Source organism: Salmo salar, chromosome 03 (assembly GCF_965601325.2).
Source record: "Salmo salar chromosome 03, fSalSal1, whole genome shotgun sequence".
NCBI classification, from domain to species: domain Eukaryota; kingdom Metazoa; phylum Chordata; class Actinopteri; order Salmoniformes; family Salmonidae; genus Salmo; species Salmo salar.
The window spans coordinates 24372637-24388306 of record NC_138293.1 but is presented as its reverse complement, the minus strand read 5'-3'; the positions used below and the strand labels follow the sequence as shown (position 1 = coordinate 24388306).

The following is a 15670-nucleotide window of genomic DNA, read 5'->3' as shown; positions in this document are numbered from 1 at the left end:
AGTAAATGAGGGATGCAAAGTATATTGAAAGCAGGTGCTTCCAGACAGGTGTGGATCCTGAGTTAATTAAGCAAATAACATCCCATGGTTAGGGTCATGTATACAAATGCCCAGTTGCTCATTATTTTGGCTACCATGGCTAGAAGAAGAGATCTCAGTGACTTTGAAAGAGTGGTCTCAAAGGAGCATAGGGGGGTTAAAGTGTGTGTGTGTGTGTGTGTGTGTGTGTGTGTGTGTGTGTGTGTGTGTGTGTGTGGTGTGTGTGTGTGTGTGTGTGTGTGTGTGTGTGTGTGTGTGTGTGAGTGTGTGTGCGTGCGTGTCAGTCACCAGATCTCAACACAATTGAACACTTATGAGAGATTCTGGAGCAGCGCCTGAGACAGCATTTTTCGCCACCATCAACAAAACACAACATTTTGGAATTTCTCGTGGAAGAATGGTGTCACGTCCCTCCAAAAGAGTTCCAGACCAAGGGTTGGAACCGGTTCAGGGAACAGAACCAAAAACCAGAAAATAACACAATAATTTGAGGAACAGAACCAAATCTGGAAACGAAAGTGATCTATACTGTTCTGGAACAGAACTGTTATTTTCAAAACATCGGAACCGGCTAATAACGTTATTTTACAATCTTTTTGTCAGTCCCACAAAAATCACAACAAAGTGTCAATGCAAAGCCTCCACTCTGTCACTCAGAAACTTATTCCAACGTCTGCCCGCCAGCTGGAAATCTTTACCAGTGGGTGTGCATGTGTGTGTAGGCTACCTGCCCCTCAAAAGTAATCCTATTAGACCCTATACGATTCTCGCAATCCTATAGGATTTTGTGTCACCTCTATCAGAATCCTATTGGAATCCCATTGGACTACTTTTTTCCTATTGTAAATCAAATGGATCTGATTGGAGTCTTGTAGGATTTTGTCACCCCAATCAGGATCCTAGTAGAACTTTTTTTTTCTTAATTCAACCCAATAAATTATAGTTTGGTGTCATAAGTTCCAGTACAATACAACAACATGAACATATACATATACTGTACAACATATACAACAACAGTTATATATTCATTTCTGTTTTATTCGCCTTTAAGAAAGCCTGTCCCTTTAAGAGTGACTGATGATGTCACAGCTAGCGCAGGCTTGCAGTGTTAATTAACTACCGAGTGCATCTTGCCACCTTTGGCTGTGCAGAGATTCTTCAGTTTTCTAATATTATTATTCTGTCTGTTACTGTGCTTGAATGTAAGAACTGTGAATAACGTTACATTATTTGTTTCCTGACAAAGTTTCTGTCGTATTTTGTTAATTGTGCAGCATTTTATGCAAGCTAAGAAACTACTGTTAGCCACATTTTGCCTGCCAGCTGACTAGATAGCTAGCTCAGGGGCGGAAATCCCGGGGGGACGGGGGGGACACGACCCCCCCATCCTGGGAAAAATATGATTTGTCTCCCCCAATATATCACTGAAACATAACTATGTAATTTAAATAATATTAATAATACGCAATGAAAGCAATTGTGCTGATTATAGACACTTAATAGTGCGTTTTTAAGTTTCAAAAGATTGCGACCCCCCCACCCTTTGCCTCACAATGGTTTGATCCACTGCCAGTTCCTTAGTTGGCAAGGTAACAGAGGGGTCGTGTCTACTGTCTGAAAGGCACTCAATGAACGTAACTGACGTGAGGTTAATCCAGTCAATCGCGCACACACTAGCTGAATATGCAGAGCTAGCGCGCAAATATTAACTATTAAGCTAGCTAGTACCTATTCCATTTATGTGGCCTCGTCAAAGATGGAATCTTTTCTATCGTCAATTTATTCCAAGATCAGCATGCAGATGATGTAAGTTAGTGCTTCAAAGTCCCTGTGATAAGGTTAGCGATAAACTGAAGTCCAAACTGAACAGAACTACACTCTCTTCTACCATTGTCTTAAATGTATTTAATGGTCTCGTTGCAAAAGCTAAATTGTCGCAAGGGAACTTTTATTTATTTATTTTATTTAACCCGGGTAGCAAAGATTATAGCAAACACCACTGAAATGGAATTGGTGCTCGCTTGCTTTGCAAATTCAGCTATTGTTGGAAGCCAGCCAATATGAAACAAACTATCAAAATTACAAAAGGTTGCAGCATATGTTGTGTAAATGGTGAACTCATACAGCTGTCAACTCTTGTCATTTTAATCCGTTTTACATTTGCAAGCTACCTTTTAGATCGAAGCCCAAATAGAATGATAAAAGATAAGATGATAGAAGCCCATCTCCTACTGTAAATAACCTACACACTGTGTGTGTGTGTAGCCAGCCAGCCAGGTAGAAAAATGGCAGAAAAATAAAAGACGGACATCAGAGTATTTTTCAGTACACCAAAACGCAAAGTAAGAACCCTAGTAGCCTAATATCTCAAAGACTAGTTGATAAAATGTTCATAAGAAAGAAATGAAATTCTAATGGAAATGTTTCACAATGATGTCATTAGGCAGAGCAGGCAACAGATGGCACACAGACAGCAGAGTTGGGGACAGATATGCAGGGACAGACTGGCAGAGACGGAGTCTCAGGTAAGTTTGTTGAGTCTTTGTTTGGCAACATTATGAAAGGTTCTACATTTTTTTGACTTGTAAAATAGGAACATAATTGGAAAATGCCATGGATACCCCCACTCTCAACTTAAACTGGTGACTGAACTAAGATTTGTTAAAGGCAATGGTATTGCTGTTGTGATTAGTTGTGTAGTTTTGGGTACCGGTAGTTAGGAGTACGGCAAACACCTTATTTCTTTGGTTCCTCAATATACATTTACCATATTACAATGTAGGCTATGTGTTACAGCACTACTTTTGGTGTCCCCCTCAGGAATTGCTCTTGAGAAAATTTCATGTAATTGTCCCCTCCAAAGTTGATATCAGATTTTCGCCCCTGAGCTAGCTAAGTTGTAACTATTTACATCTAGTTTTTGAGTCACTTCATTGTTATAGCAAATGAGAAATGTTTATCTTGCTTGTTATTGCTAAATATATGTGCCATATTATAGGCAAGTCAACCCTGTGATCATGATTTCTGGTAGATAATCAAAATAAATATATCACAGAACTTTTTTTGGACTCATTCAGCAGTTTTTACTGAATTAAGTAGAATACTATTGGACATTAATGTTTAAAGTCCTTTTATATACCTGAAACGTAAATTGAAAATGATGCTGTCGCTGCTTCCCGCTGACTAACTTTTTATAAAAAGTTAAACAACTATTTGGTTAATCACTCATATCGATATCAATAGAGCAAGGGGAAAACGGTGTGAATGCACTGTTTAAACTAACACTATTCAAAGGCCACGCTGAATCTGAAAATAATTTGTATATCACTGGTTAGAAGAGAATTTGCTGAAGACGGTCATCTAAATTCTAGAATGTCGGATGGAAGTTTTGGGAGACTGCCTGAAACAAAGGAAACACATCAGTTGCTTTGTTATTTAATTTCAAGGAATCAGTACCCACCATAGGGTATCAACAGTGACAGGGGTTGGCTGTTAGTTTAACACTCAAATCCATGTATTGGTGTGAGACCAGCGATTTGACTTAGAAAATTATAGTAGAATTCTAAATCCTAAAACCAATGATATTGATCTGTTTTAAGCATGTTGTGTTTAATCGATTTTTTTGTCGTTGTGATTACTATAAACGTTTATATTAACATTACTTATTTGAGTTTAAAAGGATGTGTAATTACCCTCAATTCGATGTGGTCAAAACGTGAGGTTGTGTAGTTTAGTAACACATACTGTCCACGTGCAGGAAATTTGCGCAAATAATCTAAAGTAATGTAGCTTTATTGGATAATCTCACAGCTAAATATGGTTGAATACCAGTAAACTGAGAAACAGTCTTTCTCTCGTGTCTCCATCTCTTTGCCTACTTACACTAGCGGTAATTCCCTGAGGTTCTCAACCTCTTCAACACACCACCACAATATGGGAGTGATTCAATCCAATCAGATTTTGGAACCAGTCCTATAGGATTTCAATACAAGAATCCAATTGAAAAAAAACATATTAGATTTTGGAACAAGTTTTATAGGATAAAATCCCAATAGGATAGGTTTTATAGGATTCTATCCCCTAGGATAAAATCCTATAGGATAGGTTCTAAAATCTGATAGGATTTTCTATTGGATTCTAATATGATTTTTTTAGTACTAGGAATTTCAGAGGTTTTAAAAGGAAGAGAAAGGAACGTTCTAAACCGGCACTTTTTGGGGGGTTCGAACTGGTTCAGAACTTGGAAAATAATTTGTTCCAACCCCTTTTCCAGACACTTGTATAATCTATGCGAGGGTGCATTGAAGCCGTTCTGGCAGCTCATCTTGGCCCAATGCCCTACTTTATGTTGGTGTTTTCTTTATTTTGGCAGTTACCTGTATCTCTTCAGAAACTAGGGACTTTGTCAGTATGAATTCAGTTTGCCAGTAGTCCCAACAAATTTGCAACACACAAATTTGGCTAAAGTATTGGGAGAAGCATTTCTCTTTCATTAGCCAGGCTGTCCCTTCAGGCTTGCAGAGCTCTGTATATCCTCTCCTCTGCTTCCCCAACCCCCAGCCTACCATTTCCCCACTCTCTCTCCTCTTCTCATGTCCCTCTCCTTCCTTCCACATAGCATTATCGACCCCTCCTCCCTGTACTTTGCTCTGAGCTCAGCTCAACCAATCACGGTCTAGGAGGCGTGGCAACAAGAGTCGGTTTGCAGAGCAAAGAGATGTGTTCCTGAAAGACTTTGAGCAAGAGCAATCGTCAGTCCAGGGCTCATCCGAAGTGCTGGGCTTGAGAGTGAGTGATGACTGTAACAGGGGCAGCTGAGGCTTAGCTGTGTGGCTCACAGAAAATGGTGTAAATTGTATTTCTCTGCTTTGGTAGCAGGTGCGGGCTCTTTACTGAAGGGAGAGTTGCCTAAAAGGAAAAGAAGAGAAATTGTGTGGATTTTATTCTGGTTCTTCTGACTGCTACACTATATATTATCATTAAGACCTGGAGGCATGGGGGACACTGGCACCTTTGACTTGTATCTTGCTGTTTCCTATTTCTGAAATCTTAGATGCATCCTTAGTTTAAAAATATTTTTTGGGGTGTGACTATTTTTGGTCTCAGCTGATTATCTCAAGCTAAATATACACTGTATTGTTGTGGACTTGACAGTGTTATAGGGGCACCTTTGGACCCCAACTTGCAACCAACATTGACTAACTTGGCCATAGCAGTGAGAGGACAATGCCTGGATTATCCTATAATAAGCGACTCTGTAACTTGCCTGTTGGAAGCGGCAAGTGAATCAGGGACTGGAGGCTGTCGGTCAGCTGCTGGCTGCATTCCACCAGTTTGTCTGAAGACTGTAAACATCTTGACAACCTTCACTAGTTGGTAGGATACACGCACAACGAAAGAGACAACAGGATCCCCTTCACACTCTGGGTGAGATGCCATTGCTATTGCTTGCCTTGCTTCTATATCAATTTGTAATGTGCTTTAGAGTGCCTGAGTATTGATATTATTTGCACAGTGACCTGGCTGGTGTGTATTATTAATAATGTTGAGTTAGTAGTTTGATTTTGTGTTTTTATCCAAAGAAGTTGTACATTCATTATCAACCTGTCATTTATTTTTTTACTTCAGGCGTTCGCATAGTTTACTCTTAAATTATCTCCTTAAATTATTACTCTGGTGTTATGATGCTGAATTATTATCTTGTTTTATTTGTGTGCAGTTTTCTGGTTATTTAAAACAGCTCATATCAATGGGGGTGTCCCCTATAGCCTATGACGCATGAATTTTGATGTGCATAGGCTACTATATTCAGCAGAGGATTTGTGAATATTATGTTTTATACATGCTCCTCTGTGAATTTGCATTCAGTTCGTAAGCATCTCCAACTAGGCTTACTCAGTCCAGATCTCTCCCTGCCTTAGGCTTAGGGTACGATAATGGATCAGAGGAGAGAGAGATTCAGGAGATTGCTGCAAAATCATTGAAAGTGCCTTCAAAACATGAGATGCCCAGTGCTTTAACTTTCTGGTCAAGTGAGAATTCTTCAGCCAGTCATTTTAAATATAGCACCTCAAGAACAATGCTTGAGAGATTTAACAAAACCACCCCACAGCTTTGTTGTTCACTGCATGGGTTTGCCTCCTCGCTGTGTGAACCTTGGATAACTGCCTGCGCATGGTGGAAGGAAAGGAAGAGGCAGTGTGTAGGTCAGTGCTTCCCTCTTGATATGGCCATGTGTCTCAAAGTATTTGTGCTCGTCAAAGGCCACAGGCAGCACTACCACTGTAGGAGGACAGAACTGGACATTAGTGTGAGCAATCAGTCTATTGTTTTACATATGTTCATGAATCCTCTTTGCACGTGATTTTGGTAGACTAGAATCATGCTGACATTTCAATTGGAGGGGGTATTTAATGCAATATTTCACCAAATATAAAGCAGCTTTCTTTCTATCTAATCCGTTGAGGAAAATGTGTAAGCTGCTTCAGTGTATTTTTTTAAGCTGTTGGTTCTGTGCGATTTGTATTTGAATAGCGGATTCCTGGTGCTTGATTGTTATAAGTATTTATAAACAGTGATGAAATAAGTCTCTCTCCAATTACTTTTATTTGGTATTTTATTCACTAAGGGGTGGGATATGGGCATTGTTGAGAACATAAATATACAATGTTATCAAAATGAACACATTTACTAGAAAAATATTCCTTGTTTCTTTACAACAATGTCTCTCTGAGGGAGGTTGTCTGTCTTGTCCTCTATTTCCTGCCTGCTTTTATTGAACATAAGTATATGAATATCAGGGGCTTGCTACAATAAGTAGTTACAACTAGTCTGCTTTTTAAAATTCCCTGTGGAGAGACTTTTAGCTGCTCACCACCCTCGTCTTCCAGCAGTTGGGAAGGGAGAAGCAGATTCTTGACAGTTTTACTGCTTTTTCTCACCTACAGAGGGAGCATAGTACCACACAACATTTAGCTGATCTGCCTCCAGCACTAAGCTATTCTTGAGATCACTCTTTTTTTAAATGCGGTCTGAAACATGTATGATGCTTGGCTGAACTCTCTTAGAGAATGATAAAGAGGATTTTTAGAACGGGACATGTGCAATGTTTAAGTAAATGCATTGATCTCAATTATTGAGCATTATCACAGCAGAGATTCATTTGACTTGACATCCAAACCAAATTCATTGATTTTCAATGTTACTGTCAGTGGCGATTTAATCCCTCTGAGCCGTAAAGGTTATGCTGCAGAAATGTACCATTTGTACTATCTTGACCTAGTTTAATGTTATTTTTTATTTGCAGCACTCTTTGGTGCACCATGAAGCAAGTTATCTAACTACAGTAGGCTATGTGAGTAGATGGGATACCACATGACGTGTGTGTGTGTATGTGTGTGCGGTAAAAATGTAGTGCTCCTAAATGAATAAAACATTGATCAGTAGCCAAGGCAAACTCAATACAGTATATGCCTAGGCCTAGCAGTAGTACAGCTGGATTTTCATTTGGAGATCTTATTTCCCAGATTGAAGCTGCTGATTCAAAGTGGAATGGAACCAGTCTCTCGTTGTGTCCCAAATGGTACCCTATTCCTTTTAGGGTCAAAAGTAGTGCCTTGTAACAGGAACAGGGTGCCATTTCTCTCTGTAGTAGAACCATATCAGCACAGCCAAATCACTTGCCAAGAACATCTGTGCGGACATGATAATAGTCTTCCCCACCTTTTAGCAATCATTTGTGCCCAGGGAAGTTTGGGTCATTGATTACATTTCCATAATTGAGATTGAAGGATGGAGAGCTGTTGAAAATGAGATGGACAGAAGAGAGGAGAAACTTGGGCTGATCTCAACGTGTAGGGCTATTGTACGCCAACTCTGTTCCACAAAGAGTGAAAAATATACTATCTTATACCCAAATATATGGCACAGTTAGGAGAGAGTGTCAATCATTCTAATTTATTCATTGATGAGGAATTTTTCCATCTTAATTTGTTCCCCATATTATTGCTTATGCAGCCTGCTAAGTTAAAAAGCATAATTTGTTTGACTGGTTTGCATGTTTAATTAAATGTTAAATTCACAAGTTGAATTACCAAGCCTTCCCCTAATAACCTCTCTCCATTTCCTGACTTTCACACAGAGAGCGCTCCCTTTTAACTTACTCATGCATGCAGTGTAGAAAGCATGCATGTCAATATGAGTTCAGAGCTGACTGAGGACTTTGGAGTAGAATATATATGCATTGTTTTACCCGTAGATAAAATGGTGTGCAGTGAAAGTATAAAACTCAAGTGTGTTTTAATCATTTGAAAGTGAAAATGGCTGACAGGCTTTTGATGTCTTTTGATGTCGATCGATCAATCTTGGTTAATTATTAAAGCACTCAAGACAAAAACAATGCCAGACTGATACAACAGAAAATATGGACTGGAATATGCAATGGATGCAGTAGCACTGCATATTCTATCCCAGGGGTCTCCAACAGCTACCAGTAGCTTGCAGCCCACATTTGAGTAGCTCGCCAAACAATTCTGAAAGGACATGCATGTTTTCCACCGCAAACTGTCATAAACAAATCTAAGTATCAGAAACTACTTGCTACTATCTAGTTAACGGAACATTGACATTACCCCAACCTGGTTAGGTTTAGCTTTTTAAGCTAATAGTGGCTATCTGCCAATTAATTTCCAGTTTATATTGCCCCTGTCTGTGTGTGGTGTGGATGTTTGTCTATCGTGTGTAGCCAGTTGATGTGATAACCGCATGTGGGTTGACAGAAATATTTTCCCCAAAACCTTCTCAATTAAATTTGAACTGCAAAGTAGGCTTACCTGGCAGAAGTATATCATGAGTAAGTATATAATTTATATCTATTATTTGCTAACTTTTCTATGCAATGAGCAGCATCAGTACAGAACCGTCCCAGACCGGCACATTAGGCAGCATATTCCCCACTAGCTAGATTATCAATTAAAGGGCCAGATGCAGAATTATAGGGGAATTACACTCAAATCTAAAAAAAAAAATGTTTTCTTCGAGACCTACAAAAATTGCCTTCTGATTTAAGCATTGACATGGACTCTCAGAATATACAATTTCATTTTTTCTCTATGAACAACTGCAATTTTGAGAGTGAAAAACAATAAAGCTAAAGCCAGGAAAAATAAAACTGAGAACATAATTTAGGAAAATATAAAACAGAATTTGGGGAGGAAAATTACATATTTTATGGAGTTGTTTATCAACCATTATTCTACCAGCTATATTGACAGAAAACGGTGCACTGCTTTCTCCTGCGCACTAAGGACCTGGGGAAGACTTGCAGGGGAGAAGAGAAGAATGTGCCTATTTGAAAGCTAGAAAAAAATTGTAGCTCGCAACATGTTTCTTTTAAAAAAAATTAGCTCTCATGCTAGAAAAGGTTGGCGAGGCCTCTGTGTGCATCCCAAATGGCATCCTATTCCCTAGATTGTGCTCTACTGTTGATCAAAGCCCTGTGGACCCTGGTGAAAAGTATTGCACTATATAGGGAATAAGGTGCCATTTGAGATGCAGCCACTGAGTCGTGACAGCAGGCTATTAATTTGAGACAGTTTGCTATAGAAGGAAATAATCCTGCAGCAACAGGAAATGTGGATTATAATTAATGGACATTTTTGTAGGGGTTTATTTAAAAAATGAATAAGTGAAAATCAAGTCAGAAATTTTTACACATTTCAGAAGACTTAAATTAAAATATTACAAGTTTTAAATGTCCTGCATTGCAGAAAAGTTGTCCTGCATTGCAGAAAAGTTATCCTGCAACACAGGGTGATCAGATTAAGATCCTACATCAGGATATTTCAGGGTCACTGAAGAGACTAGCTAAGCATCCTTAGCTCCATGACAAGAAAAACACAATTGAGGTGACTGTACAGTATAAAGGCTAACCCTGAGCAAGGCATTAAAGTCAAGTTACAGTATGCTTTAAGTAGGAAATTCCTATTTATATAATTTTATACTGGGTGCACTCATTAGACACGCTTCAGCAGTCAACAATCTGATTTAAAAGATGGGAAATTCCAAGTCAAGAGGAGTTCTCTTCATGTGGAAAAGGGTAGTAGCAGTAATAGCTAAATTAGATACAAGTTCATGGCCTTTGTTATCACACTGTATCTAGATTATGTAATAAAGCAGTACATTATGGGAGATGATGTGGAAACCCTTTGATTGTATGAGGGTGGTAGTACCCCCATCCTTTAACGCAGGGCAAGTTAACTAGATTCAACTGCAGGCCAAATCTTTTTAGGAGCGGATGGTCGGGGGCCGGAATATAATGAAGTCATTTGTACACTTTTTAAATTGACCACAAGAAATTGTGTTTGAAAATAACAATTTCATCCCTTGATTAAATTGAAATACGATCACTTATGTCTCTTTTTGTTATTAGTAGGAATACTTCCTAAAATGTATTTATTTATTGCTGAATTTCTGGTGATTTGACAGTATTTTTTTGACCCAAAACTAAAATATAACCAAAATATAAGAATTGGCCCCCAAAAGTTATTACTTACGGGCCGATTTTGGCCCGCAGGCCGCCTGCAGACAACCATTGCTTTAATGAGTCAAACCTGAATTATAGAAAGGAAAAGTTCTCAATGTTATTGCAACCAGCATATAAAGGTTGATATCATTTTTACAGTATAATGTATGCCCCAAGATAATTTTTTATGTGAACAAATACAGTGGCTGTGGTATGTTGTGTAGATCCTTAGGCCATATAGTTTGAATCCAAGCACAGTGGCGGTGGAGCCTAGTTTTATTGGGTTCTAGTAAAGCCTATAAAATATCTGCTGTTGGACGAAAGACAAGATTTGTGTAATATAAACAGGCTACACTGCTGATAAAGATGACATGTTTAGTGTCTTGAAAAAACCCAACTGTTTAAATACCACCAATAACTTTTTTGTCAGCCTTTAATGTTCAAGATGGCGTCAATCATCAAAACGTGGAAATTCCAGATTATCCTGGTCAAGGGTCTGTGGCGAAAAAGGATTTATTGGACAAGGAGTCAAGGATCAGAAGAGACCAGGCAGCAATCAGGGATGTGTCCCAAATGGCACCCTGTTCCCTACACAGTGCCCTACTTTTCACCAGAACCCTATGGGCCCTTGTCAAAGGTAGTGCATTATATAGAGAATATGGTGTTATTTGGGACACAGGCTTAGGTGGCGACCCGGGATACAGTTGATTCATGCTGCAGCTGGGCACAGGTGGAGGTTCCACCAATCAGCCCCAACAGCAGGCTTCTTTCACTGCATTTTAATTGAGTACTAAGAGGATGCCAGCCATCAGAGACCACAAGCTGTAAGCCATTACAGTTGGCGGCAGGGTCTGATGGCCCACAGATTGACTTGATTTTGATTGTCCAAGCGAGTGAGGAAGATCTGTCCCAAGCGGAATTTACTGAATTTTATGATTTCCAGTAGGTGATAATAACAAATAACTGTAATTCTGAGTAAATGCTTGAAAGTGTGTGGACCAGAATGCTAGGTCCAAAAATGTATCTTCATTATTTGACCTAGGAAAAATGTGGACATTTTGTTCTTCTGTAAGTGCAGTCCTTTTCCCCATCGCAATTTGAAGCAGGGGACTGGCTATTGTCATCCATTACCACATACAATATAACTGAGTGAGAGTACGGAGAACTGGGGTGCTCTGCTCTAGGTATTAGGAATTGGAACAGTACTGCATCAGCCCCATATCAAGCTTCCATGCTCCTCTCCCACCACCCTTGTTCTCAACCAATGATGTATATAAACCATGGATTGCTGATGCTATGTATTGGCCAATGAGAGGCTTTGATGCCACCGGTCAGCCATATTGGCACTGCCCAGTAGGAGCATTCTCCATAGGAATGAATGGAATTGTACAGTATTTTAATTAAATGTTTCAAGGACAAAATTACATTATTTAAAAGGAAACGTTAAAAAAAAAATACAAACTTCATCATCTCTAGCACCACCCCACACGTAAAAAAAGAGGAAGATAAGTGTTTCCAATGAAGTCGTCAACCAATTAGTAGGCATTGCCTACTCACAATTGGTAAAAATCATACTTTGCATACCGATGATGTTCCTGAGTTTTACTACAAAACATAGAAACGCACCAATTTCACATATGCTGATGTTGGGGTGATGCTGGAGATGATGAAGTTGTAAAATGTTGACTTTTCTTTTTCAGTATTTTGTTGTAGTGGGAACAGTAACATTATTAGTCATATCTAAAAATTATACTTTAAGTAAAATATGTTTGTGTGTGTGTGTGTGTGTGTGTGTGTGTGTGTGTGTGTGTGTGTGTGTGTGTGTGTGTGTGTGTGTGTGTGTGTGTGTGTGTGTGTGTGTATACACACTACATGACCAAAAGTATGTGGAAACCTGTTGGTCGAACATCTCATTCCAAAATCATGGACAATAATTTTGAGTTTGTCCCCCCTTTGCTGCTATAACAGCCTCCATTCTTCTGGGAAGGCTTTCCACTAGATGTTGGAACTTTGCTGCGGGCCTTGATTCCATTCAGCCACGAGCATTAGGGAGGTTGATCACTGATGTTGGGCGATTAGGCCTGTCTCGCAGTCGGCGTTCCAATTTATCCCAAAGGTGTTTGATGGGGTTGAGGTCAGAGCTCTGTGCAGGCCAGTCAAGTTCTTCCACACTGATCTTGACACACCATTTTTGTATGGACCTCGCTTTGTGCATGGGGCATTGTCATGATGAAACAGCAAAGGGCCGTCCCCAAACTGTTGCCAAAAAGTTGGAAGCACAGAATCGTCTAAAATGTCCTTGTATGCTGTAGTGTTAAGATTTCCCTTCACTGTAACTAAGGGGCCTAACCCGTACCATGAAAAACAGCCCCAGACCATTCCTCCTCCACCAAACTTTACAGTTGGCACTATGCATTTGGGCAAGTAGTATTCTCCTGGTATCCGCCAAACCCAGATTCGTCAGCTGGACCGCCACAGGAAACGAAGACCCAGAGTTACCTCTGCTGCAGAGGATAAGTTAATTAGAGTTAAACCTCTTAAGGATCCACGCCTTTTCTTCGATTTTCACCCAAAATGACATACCCAAATCTAACTGCCTGTAGCTCAGGACCTGAAGCAAGGATATGCATATTCTTGATACCATTTGAAAGGAAACACTTTGAAGTTTGTGGAAATGTGAAATTAATGTAGGAGAATATAACACATTAGATCTGATATGCCATCATATTTGTAATGCAAGAGAAAGGCCATAACATATTATTCCAGCCCTGGCACAATTTGGATTTTGGCCACTAGATGGCAGCAGTGAATGTACAACATTTTAGACTGATCCAATGAACCATTGCTTTTCTGTTCAAAATTTTGTAGCAAGAATGCCCAAATGTTCCTAATTGGTTTATGAACTTTTCAAGTTCATAACTGTGCACTCTCCTCAAATAATAGCATGGTATTATTGCACTGTAATAGCTACTGTAAATTAGACAGTGCAGTTAGATGAACAAGATTTTAAGCTTTCTGCCAATCTCAGATATGTCTATGTCCTGGGAAATGTTCTTGTTACTTACAACCTCATGCTAATCGCATTAGCCTACGTTAGCTCAACCGTCCCGCAGAGGACCCACTGATCCTGTGGAGGTTTAACTGCACCTCAGATTGCAGCCCAAATAAATGCCTTACAGAGTTCAAGTGACACACATCTCAACATCAACTGTTCAGAGGAGACTGTGTCAATCAGGCCTTCATGGTTAAATTACTGCAAAGAAACCACTAAAGGACACCAATAAAAAGAAGACTTGCTTGAGCCAAGAAACACGAACAATGGACATTAGACAGATGGAAATGTATTTTTTTTGTGAGACGCAGAGTAGGTGAACGGATGATCTCCGCATGTGTGGTTCTCATCATGAAGCATGGAGGTGTGATGGTGTGGGGGTGCTTTGCTGGGGACACTGTCAGTGATTTATATAGAACTTAAGGCACACTTAACCAGCATGGCTACCACAGCATTCTGCAGCGATACGCCATCCCATCTGGTTTGCGCTTAGTGGGACTATCATTTGTTTTTTAACAGGACAATGACCCAACACACCTCCAGGCTGTGAAAGGGCTATTTGACCAAGATGGAGAGTGATGGAGTGCTGCATCAGATGACCTGGCCTCAACAATCACCCGACTTCAACCCACCTGAAGATGGTTTGGGATGAGTTGGACCGCAGAGTAAAGGAAAAGCAGCCAACAAGTGCTCAGCATATGTGGGTACACTGTCATCAAGGCAACGGGTGGCTTCTATGAAGAATTCAAAATCTAAAATATATTTTGATTTGCTTAACTTTTTTGGTTACTACATGATTCCATGTGTTTCATAGTTGTGGTGTCTTCACTATTATTCTACAATGTAGAAAATAGTAAAATAAAGAAAAACCCTTGAATGAGTAGGTGCCTCCGAACTTTTGACTGGTACTGTATACCAGTCAACCCTTTTTTCAGGACCCTGCTTTTCAAAGAAAATTTGTAAAAATCCAAATAACTTAACAGATCTTCATTGTGAAGGGTTTAAACACTGTTTCCCATGCTTGTTCAATGAACCATAAACAATTAATGAACATGGACCTGTGGAATGGTCATTAAGACACTAACAGCTTACAGACGGTAGGCAATTCAGGTCACAGTTATGAAAACTTAGGACACTAAAGAGGCCTTTCTACTGACTCCGAAAAACACCAAAAGAAAGATGCCCAGGGTCCCTGCTCATCTGCGTGACCGTGCCGCAGGCATGTTGCAAGGAGGCATGAGGATTCCAGATGTGGCAAGGGGCAATTAATTGCAATGTCCGTACTGTGAGACGCCTAAGACAGTGCTACAGGGAGACAGGACGGACAGCTGATCGTCCTCGCAGTGGCAGACCACGTGTAACAACACCTGAACAGGATTGGTACATCTGAACGTCACACCTGCGGGACAGGTACAGGATGGAAACGACAACTGCCCGAGTTACACCAGGAACGCACAATCCCTCCATCAGTGCTCACTGTCTGCAATAGGCTGAGAGAGGCTGGAGCTTGTAGGCCTGTTGTAAGGCAGGTCCTTACCAGACATCACCGACAACACCGTCGCCTATGGACACAAACCCACCGTCACTGGACCAGACAGGACTGGCAAAAAGTGCTCTTAACTGACAGGTCACGGTTTTGTCTCACCAGGGGTGATGGTCGGATTCGTGTTTCGTCGAAGGAATGAGCATTACACAGAGGCCTGCACTCTGGAGCGGGATCGTTTTGGAGGTGGAGGGTCCATCATGGTCTGGGGCGGTGTGTCACAGCATCATCGGACTGAGCTTGTTGTCCATGCCGGCAATCTCAACATTGTGTGTTACAGGGAAGACATCCTCCTCCCTCATGTGGTACCCTTCCTGCAGGCTCATCCTGACATGACCCTCCAGCATGACAATGCCACCACGCACAGAACGAGCAGTATGGCTGATTTCCTGCAAGACAGGAATGTCAGTATTCTGCCATGGCCAGCGAAGAACCCAGATCTCAATCCCATTGAGCACGTCTGGGACCTGTTGGATCGGAGGGTGAGGGCTAGGGCCATTCCCCCCAGAAATGT

At 40.4% G+C, this 15670-nt stretch overlaps 1 protein-coding gene across 1 annotated transcript in view; it reads left to right on the top strand.

The window, feature by feature from the left end:
- Nucleotides 1-4784: 4784 nt before the first annotated feature.
- The window catches only part of brinp2 (BMP/retinoic acid inducible neural specific 2), a 122663-nt gene continuing 111777 nt past the window's right edge, over nt 4785-15670 (top strand). The window contains exon 1 of the mRNA XM_014190641.3: nt 4785-5466. The gene's annotated coding sequence lies outside the window, so the exon portion shown is untranslated. The remainder of the gene's footprint in view (nt 5467-15670) is intronic.